The following is a 9761-nucleotide window of genomic DNA, read 5'->3' on the forward strand; positions in this document are numbered from 1 at the left end:
AACAATCTACAAGACAATCTTGCTGGGATCTCTCGGGAGCTGTGCCCAGTTTGTCAAGTTACAGATCAATGGCATTTTGACTGGGTTTAACTTCCCCACCTATGGACATAGTCTGTCTCTCTGGAATATTTATTTAGATCTTTGATTTCTTTTATCAAAAGTGTTGGTGTTTCATTCTGAAACCCCCACAGAGAGTTCTTTAGATTTACATCCAGGTACTTAATTTCTAAGTGACTGTACATGCTACCACAAGGACCAGCCCTCTGGGTCTAACTGACAAAACGTTGCTTGTCGATTTGGCTTGCTAAGAAAGCTTGCTTAGCAAGTGCAAGGGTTTTCCTTTTTAAATATATTGACTTTTACTGTATGTGTATGATGTTTTGCCTGTGTGTGTGTGTGTGTGTATGTGTGCGCGTGCGTGTGCGTGCAGTGCCCACAGAAGCCAGAGGGCACCTGACCCCCCTGGAATTAGAGTTACAGCTGGTTGTGAGCTACCATGTAGGATTGAACCTGGGTTCTCTCCAAGAGCAGCAAATGCTCTCAACCCCAGAGTCAGCTCTTTAGCCTCAATTCTACTTAATATATCTTTTTGAGGGGAGAAGGTCTCATTGTGTAGCAGCCCTGGCTGGCCTGGAACTTGTCATATTTACCAGGCTGGCCTCGAGGTCTCAATGATCTGCCTGCTTCTGCCTTCTGAGGACTGAGATTAAAGGTGTGCACTACCATGCCTGACTTCAAGTTTAAGGCTTTGAGTTTAGTCTTTGGCATTGGTACTGGATTGTATGAATTTAAGATGTTGAACTTGAGCTTGTGAATTCATTGTAATTATATTTCTTGTTTTTTTCATTTTTGTAATTATATTTCTATATAGTGAATGCACTGTAACTATATTATTGTGTAGTGAGTACACTGTAACTATATTACTATATACTGGGCACACCATAACTATATTACTGTATATTGAACATAATATAACTGTATTACTGTATAGTGAGTACATTGTAATTATATGAGCATATTGTAATTATATTACCATGTAGTAAGTACATTATATTATTGTGTAGTAAGCACACTATAAATATATTACTATACACTGAATATATTGTAATTATTTAATATATAGTGAATACAGTGTACCTATATTCTGTATTATGAATGTATATAAATGGTTATATACATTACCATGTAGTGAGTAAATTGTAACTATATTAGTGTAGTTAATACATTTTACTATATTATTATACAGTGAATATAAGGTATTATATTACTATACAGTGAGTACATTGTAATTATATTACTATATAGTGAGCATATTGTAATTATATTACTGTGTAGTTAGTACATAGTAATCATATTTCTACATAGTGAGCATATTGTAATTATATTTCTGTGTAGTTAGGATATGGTAATTACTATATAGTGAGCACAAGGTAATTATATTACTATATAGTAAGCATATTATAATTATATTACTGTTTAGTTAGTACATGGTAATTCTATTTCTATATAGTGAGTACATTGTAATTATATTTCTGTATAGTGAGCATATTCTAATTATATTACTGTGTAGTTAGTACATTGTATTAACTATAGTTAAGAAGGCATTGTATACTCAAAGTTCACTACGAGTTTCTCTTCAGAGTTCTCTCCATAGAACAAAGTTGTCTTGAGTGTGACAATGGCATTTTATTTTCTGTCCCACCACTGAGGGACATTAATTTTGCTCCCTGTATCTTTCGACCTCACTCAGCTCTCCCATCAGTTCCACAGGGTGTTTGTTGGCTCCACACACTTTTCTGCATAGAAAGCATGTCAAATGGGACCAATCTGTGCCTTCCTTTTGGCTGGTGTGATTTTTGTTCCTGTGTGGGAGCGGCCACCACTGGCTGGCCCAGGACTGGATCGGGAAAGGAGGGACACATTGAGACTCTGCCTGTTGCGGCTGTATTGAGTTGGGGCCAGACTGGAGCAGCTATGCCGGCTGAGGTGGCTGCCTCCTCCTTAGGTCAGCGGCACAGGCCGAGAGGCCTTGGTGGGTGGCAGCTGGCTTGTTCTTTGTGTTCAAGACTTCATGTTCGGCTGTTGCTGTTGTACCTCTGATCTCTGGGATACCTTTTCCGAGTCGGGCCCTTCTCCACTGAACCAGAGCTGGCAGAGTGTGGATGCCTTGAGGCGTTCGATGCAGGGTGAGGTTCCAGAGAAGGGGGAAGACAACCCACCCATCCACCATTGCTAGAACAGTGAGGAAGGGCAGAACCACTCTCCTGGGAGCCTGTTCGCGCTCATCAGCTCTAGAATCTGGTCTGTGTCTCTGTTTCCTGGGGAAGTGAGCTTTGTTTCGACATCAGTTGCGAAGTCCCCCAAATAAAGGCTTTTTCTCTTCAATAGCAAAGAATTTTCTAAAAATCCAACTGTTGATATAAAAACTTTTCTGAAATATGCCAGAGGGCGGCAGTGCCTGGGAACCGAGACGAATGTCGTAGCCTTGCCTGGCCATCCAGGCTCTACAGTCCCCTGTGCTATGGGGTGAGGATGCTCGAGGGTGGCCTTGGTGACTGTACTGGTGAGGGATGGTTACAGCCCAGAGACCCTTGTTTCTGGCTTTGTCCCATCTGCCCCTCTTCCTGCTCCCCTGAGGTTGGGTGGACTTTTTGTCAAATATAATTGGATGTATGGTACCTGAGGTATAGAATGCTCAGGTGCCAGGCTCTGTGAGCGCTTGATCTCCTCCCTGAAGACCCTCTGACCCACTGAGGTCTTTACTGAGCTCTGTGAATTGTCACCCACACTGCAGTTGGCTTTGCTGTGGGGCATCTAGCTTGGAGTCCTTCATGCTCCTATAAGTCACCACAGTGACTCACTGGGCCACCAAGTTGGGCTTGGATGGGATCATTACTTTGGTGTGATCTGGGGTTGGTAGATGCTTGTTCCTGTCTCGCCCAGAGAGGTCTCACACATGATAAATTCATGATCTTATTGCCTGGGCCTCCTAAGAAGCTGGCACTACTATAGGTCTGTGCCACCATGCCTGGCTATCTGACGGTATGTTGGAGGACCATCTAAGTCCATTTATATTGCTGTCACAGGGTTGTCTGTGAGTTTATAAACAATAGAAATGACTTCTCACAGGTTGGGAGGATTAAAACCCCAGGCAAGGTATCGGGTGGGTCTGATGTTTTGTTGAGTCCTAGTCTGTGTTTTAAGAAGGTACCTTGTTCCCATGTGGTCTGGAGAGCATGAATGTGCTGTGGTACCTATACATGGCAGAAAGAGGAAGGACAAAGGTACCTAACCAGTCCATTCTCAACACCCACTCCAAGGTCTTTAATCCCACCATACATATAATTTTAAACAACTCAGTCATGTCTCACTGTCAATACAGTGAGACCCGAGTTCTAACACATGGGCTTTGGAAGTCCACCTTCATTCAAACCATAACAGCATTGCTGACTTTCTGAACAGAGGAGTGAGGCCAAGGCTTTTTCTCCTGGGAAGAGTTTGCTGTGCCAGCACACAGGCTCTCAGTGGGTTACTATCCAATGGCCAAAAAATCCCTGTATAGTGGTACTGGGTCTTCTATGCTATTTTAGCTTCTTTGTCTCCATATTGGTTGACTTACATTTTTGACTGGATACTTTAAACTACTGGGCAGTAAGGCTAAAAAGGCTGGAATGTGTAGGAGGGGAAGAAAAGGGTCCAGGAAAGATGTGGTCACATGTAGACATGGACCAGACCGTGCAGATGCTTCCTGTTTTCCTTTCCCTTTGCTCTTGAAGGCCCTACCACAACCTATTTATTTAATCAATTTATCAATCTATCCATCATCTATTATCTATCTATCATCATCTATCATTTATCCATCTGTTTATCATTTTCATCTATTTCCATTCAACCATGTATGTATGCATGTATGTATATGTGTATATATATATATATATATATATATATATATATATATATGTGTGTGTGTGTGTGTGTGTGTGTGTGTGTGTGTGTATGTGTGTGTCTATGTGTGTGTGTGTGTGTGTGTGTGTGTGTGTGTGTGTATGTGTGTCTACCTTTCTTCTGCTGCTGCTTTCATCCCTCTATCTCCATATGTACTGATATTCACTGAGACGCCACTCTACCTTGATGCCTCCGGCTCTAATCTGGTTACATGCCTGTGTTTTTTCCCCAGACTCCTTCTCTCATCTGTCCCTGGCTCCCACTGCCCGCTGCCAGCCCATAGCCTCTTCAGTCTGCCAACACGCACCATACCTTGCTGACCCTAACCCTACAGGGAGTTCTAAGCCACTAGGCTGCCGTGTCTGGGAAACACACGATGTCTCTGGCCAACCTTCACTCTCACCCCTAATTTACTTGGATTGATTTCTCTATCCTCTCCTTCAGGGAGGTGACAGCCATTGAATCCTAACGGCACCTATCTGTCATGGTTTCTATCTCATCAAGATCCCCTGAACTCCTATTTTATTTAAAACACAAGTTACCCATAAAAACCACCATTTGCCTGTGGAAACCTTGGTTTTTGACAAGTGTGCACTGTTGTGTATGCCCCAGGGTCATCCAGATAGTCCCTTCAGTTCTCTAGTCCCCAGAGCCCTGGCCACCACCCCTTTACTTACAGGATGCATTTATTGTTTTGCCGAGGCCGTGTCTAGAATGTCACGTGACCCGCGTCACCCTGCATGTCCCTTAAAGATCAGCTTCTCCCATCTCCAACATGCGTTTAAGATCCATCTGAATCTCTCCCCTTCCCTTTTATAGGGTGATGAGTTTCCTGTTACTTCCCCTGTGAACCTGCTGAAAGACATTTCAGTCTTCTGAGCATTGGGTCCCCAATGGAGGAGTTAGAGAAAGGACTGAAGGAGCTGAAGGGGTTTGCAACCCCATAGGAAGAACAACAATATCAACCAACCAGAATCCCCCAGAGCTCCCAGGGACTAAGCCACCAGTCAAGGAGTACACATGGCTCCAGCTGCATATGTAGCAGAGGATGGTTTTGTCAGGCATCAATGGGAGGAGAGGTCCTTGGTCCCATGAAGGCTCGATAGATGCCCCAGTGTAGGGGAATCGAGGGCGGGGAGGTGGAAGTGGGTGGTGGGCAGAGGAACAGAAGCAGGGGGAGGGGCATGGGATGGGGGTTGTGGGGGGAGGAACTGGGTATATATGAAATTATAAACAGAGATGCTGTCAACCTTCTAGCATATGTTTTCCCCGGCATAGGTTTCCAGAGCTTTCAAGCAAATGCCAAGATGTGTATGTGACCAGGCTGTGTTTGGCTTTGTAGGAGATGGTTACACCACCTTGCAGAATGGTGATGCAGCCATGCTTGTTTGTCCTGTGCCATACTCCACAGTGGTCACCAGGATTTCTTTTTCTTTTTTCCTTTTAACTATAAAGTGATTTCCCCCTTTTAATAAGCATGCACAATATCTCATGAAGTATTTGTTTCCAGCGCTGGCATAGAACCCAGAGCCCTTCCCACTCTGGGCGGGCTGTCTTCCATGAAGCCACATCCTATCTGGCAGCAGTGGCTCATTTGTGAGGTCCAGGAATCCCTCATTGTCAAGCCACCCCGTGTGAGCGATGAGAAGTTCCAAGATCTCGAGAGTGGCCTTTGCCCCTTCCTTTGTGGAGTGAATCCCCAGGCCCTTCCCTTCCCCAAGTCACTGTTAGTGCATACATTGCTGTCGGCATGAGAAATACCCTAGAAGGCCCAAGAAGCACAATTAATCAATGGGTAATTTATTGTGTATGCAGAGCTTACCCAATCTGGTACCGTCACGTTGGTCCAGGGAATATAGATCTTTTCCCTCCCCATAAATCTGCTGGCCTTCGCCACCCGCCGTGTTTGTTTTCAGGATGGGGTGAAAAATAACCTCCACTAAATTACATGGGACTTTATTTTAAAAATATGGATGGCCATTTTTAGCTAACCAGTGAGGCCTGCAGGGCGTGGAGTTCAGCGGGATGTAGTGGAGTCGGAATGTTTTTCTCTTCTTGTGTGTCTGGTTTTCAGAGGCACTCGTTGATTTGATTTTTATAAAGAGATTTATTTTCATTTGTGTGAGTGTGTGTGTGTGTGTGTGTGTGTGTCTACGTGAATGCATGTCTTGTTCATGCAGCACCCCGAGAAGCCACAAGAGGGCATAAGATTCCCCAGAGCTGGAGTTACCGGCGGGGGCTGGGTATCAGACTTAGGTTCTCTGCAAGAGCAGCCAGTTAGCTCTAAAGCCATCTCTCCAGCCCAGTTTGACTTGGAGGCTATTCAGCTTCCAATTTTTCCAGTGGCATTTCTCAGCACAGCAGAAACGCCTCTACCAACCGCTCCAGGGTTCATGTGCACACAGCTGTACACGTGACTGCTCTGGTAACTTGAGAAAAAAAAATTGGGCCTCGTGGCTACAGAAAAGTCACCAGGCTCCATTCAAAGAACGAGAAGGAAAAGGTGCTTGAGTACAGTGGCTGCTTCCAGAGGGAAGCCATGGGGAGGCTGGGACACAGGCAGAGTCCATGCAATACTCGCGGCCGCCACTAGGTGGCTCGGCTCCACTTTCCCTACAGATTAGACAAGGGTGCCTCCCAGGGCTGTGCCACAGTAGTGATGCCAACCAGCCAGCTCACAGCGGGGGGGGGGGGGAAGGTGCTTCCAGTTCTGCCTCCCTCCCTCCCCCATGTTGTCATCGTAAGAGAAGGTTTGCACTCCCTGGAGGGACAAGACTCAGAATGGCTGGGCTTTCCCGTGTTTCTCTCCGAGTCCATTCTGAACATCCTCCTGCAGTAGTTCTTGGTTTTTAAAACTGGAAGTGTGTCTTCTCTTCCCTCCCTGGCCCCTTTGTGTCTCCACTGTCCAGAGGTGGGCTGACAGGTTTAAAGATGGCAAGAGAGCGTGGGTGGTATAGTCCTCAGGCCCAGGCGGCAAGGGATGGAAAATGTTGAGAATATTAACAGGAAAGTTCAGAATCACAGAAGAGACAGGCCGAGAGTTATGGTGGGGAAATGGAACAAGGGACTGGAGCGGTTACTGATGGAGGAAGAGGCTTCTTATATGATGCCGATATTCTGGAATTACTTGGTGAGGTTCACAGGGTGTGCATACACACTAAGAACTCTCTGGTTGAGCACTTAAAGTGGGTGAGCCTCTGACACGTGAGTTAGAGAAGCTGTTTTTAAATGAAAGGCCAATGCTATCTGACAGGGGGAGGAGTAGCCTGGGCCAGAGGAGCAAGTGTTGTGCCAGATTCCTCCACCAAGGACATGGGGCCACATCAGGCCCAGCAGGTCAAGCTCGGGGTCTAGTGGGCATCAGGGTCTCACTGTGCCCAAAGGACAAGGAAATCCATGAGCTGTCTGGCTTGAGTCGTCTCTCCTGTGGGACAGACCTCTTCTGTCCTGATGACTGGCAGCGTGGCTGGTCCCAGGCACTCAGGGACTCTTGTGGGGCATTATGGGATTGCAAATGCAGCCGTCGAGGTCAGCTGTCACCTGGTCTGGGAGAGCCGTGTGTGATTTCCACTTACGTTGATATCTTTCCATTCATGCAGCTTGCAGCTTGATGGAGAATATGTTCATACCGAGCCCTAGAGTGTCTGAACGAGGCAGGCAGGGAGAAACAGGAGACTGAGGTGGCCTCTCGGTGGGAGGAGTTCATGAGGCGCCCTTGGGCTGCCTGGGAGTCGAGCCATCCTCAAGGGCAGAAGGGAGAGACAATCACGGCCAGGTTGCCCGAGCCTAGGAAGCATCTCAGAAGCCCCTTTTCATTGGCTCCTCCAGGCCAAGCTCATTGGCAGTAGCTGGAGCCAAGTTTGCTCTTGGGTCAGAGCACACGGTGGAATGACTTCCCATCTTTCAAAATCCCTTGACTAAACACTAGTGGTTTTGTCTGGTAGTGTCTGTCATCCTTGGCATTATAAATGAAGGTGATGGGGTACGCCATTGGTAGCTCGCTAGTGGAGACCACAGCATCCCACCGTCTCTAGGGAATATCATAACAATGATTGGCCTGGTCTCCCCAAAGCAATGAGCCCACAGCTAAGGAAACTTGGGGCAAGAGGCTCAGGCAGCACTTATGTAGTGACTGTGCGAAGTCAGGAAGGGAAAGAGCCCTGGGAAGAAGAGCGTTGCTTCTGCAAGTACTATTTACACCATCACTTGGGGTAGGAGGGTGTGGGGAGAGCATTAGGAAAAGGAAAGGATACTTAGACGGAAAAGAGAAGGGCCCCGTGGGCAGCGAGCAGGGCCCAGTGTAATGAACACTGGAAGGAATCAGAAGCCTGAATTCCATGCTGACTCCAGACTCTAAGCGAATTGGGAAGTCAGTAGAGGTCTTTAAGTGTCAATATGGTGTGTCCTGCTATAATCAAACATACCTTGGTTGCCTTGCGAACAGGCAGGGCTTGGTTTAGCTAATTTGGGCAACCAAAACTGGAAAGGTAGCCAGCACAACGCAGTTCCTCACAGCCTGAAGTCCAGATCTCGAGGTCAAGGTGGCAGGGCTGGGAAGAGCCTGGAGACGATGTAAGGACCCTTTGTTGTGTGTCCCGAGGACTCATGGGTTCTGGAAACCAAGGTTCCAATACATTCTTTGTCCGGAGCCACAGTCCAGGCCACAGAACACTGGTAGAAGGGGCAGGGGAGAGAGAAGATGGAATCCAGGTGGGGCAGGGTCATGGTGGCCATGAGGAGACAGAAGAGAGTTTCCGGGCACTATCAGGAAGGAAGTGAATACCAGAGTCACAGGACTTCCCTGGCTCACCAGTGTCAAGGCCAGAGGCCTGGAGAACTGACTTCCCTGTAGCCTCAAGAGGGGTTCAGCCTCAGCTTCAAAATTCCAGCGAATCAGAGTCGATGATGGCTCCTCACATCCCTAACCTCAGGCAGGAAGCTGAAAGAGGGCCCTGAAGATGGCACAAGGCTTTACAACCTCAAAACCCGCCTGTGATGCATTTCCTCGAGCAGAGGCACACCCCCTAAACACACTCAACAGCGCCACCAAGTGGGGACAAAGTAATCAAACACCCAAGCCCGTGGGGGACATTTCAATCAAACCACCACAGCCAGATTCACCCACTATGCCCTCGATAAATTTACATCACTGCCTTCAAAACATGGTGTCATCTTTAGCCGTAGGCCTATGTTAAAAATTAATATCTGAGCTCTTAACAAAGTAATATATGCTTGGCGTAGGACATGGATGACTCTGAAACCCGGCAAAGCCTAAATAATAGAACACAGCTTTCCCATCTCCATGAAGATGACTGCACGGCATGCCTTCTAATGGTTATCTATTCAGTCACTGTCCCAGAGTTGATGGTTGAGTGATTGTAAAAGCTTTCACTGTGTTAGGAAGGTGGTCCCCCATCATTATCATAATGCTGTTTGGGAGGGACTGTCACCCACTCTTTTCTCCCTGTCTTTTTATCGATTGATGGTTCTCAGCCCTAGCCTCTTGCTATCGTTTTTGTGCAAGGCCCAATTGGGCTGCCCTTACCCTCCACTCCCAGGGCTCTGGGGTGTCCTCTGTGAATCACTCTGTGAATTGGGGGATTTCTCCCAGGTCTAGAGGGAGAGTGAGCACCAAGTGTCAATGTTATTGCTGTCAGCTTGGTGAGATTTAGAGACAAACCTGTGGGAGTGTCAATGAGGGACAATTCAAATTACATGAAAAACCTGTGTCTCTGGCTCTGTATCTCTGTCTCCGTGTCTCTGCCTGTCTTCATCTCTCTCTCTCTCTCTCTCTCTCTCTCTCTCTCTCTCTCTCT

The sequence above is a fragment of the Mus pahari genome, chromosome 6 (genome assembly GCF_900095145.1).
Source record: "Mus pahari chromosome 6, PAHARI_EIJ_v1.1, whole genome shotgun sequence".
Taxonomy (NCBI): Eukaryota; Metazoa; Chordata; class Mammalia; order Rodentia; family Muridae; genus Mus; species Mus pahari.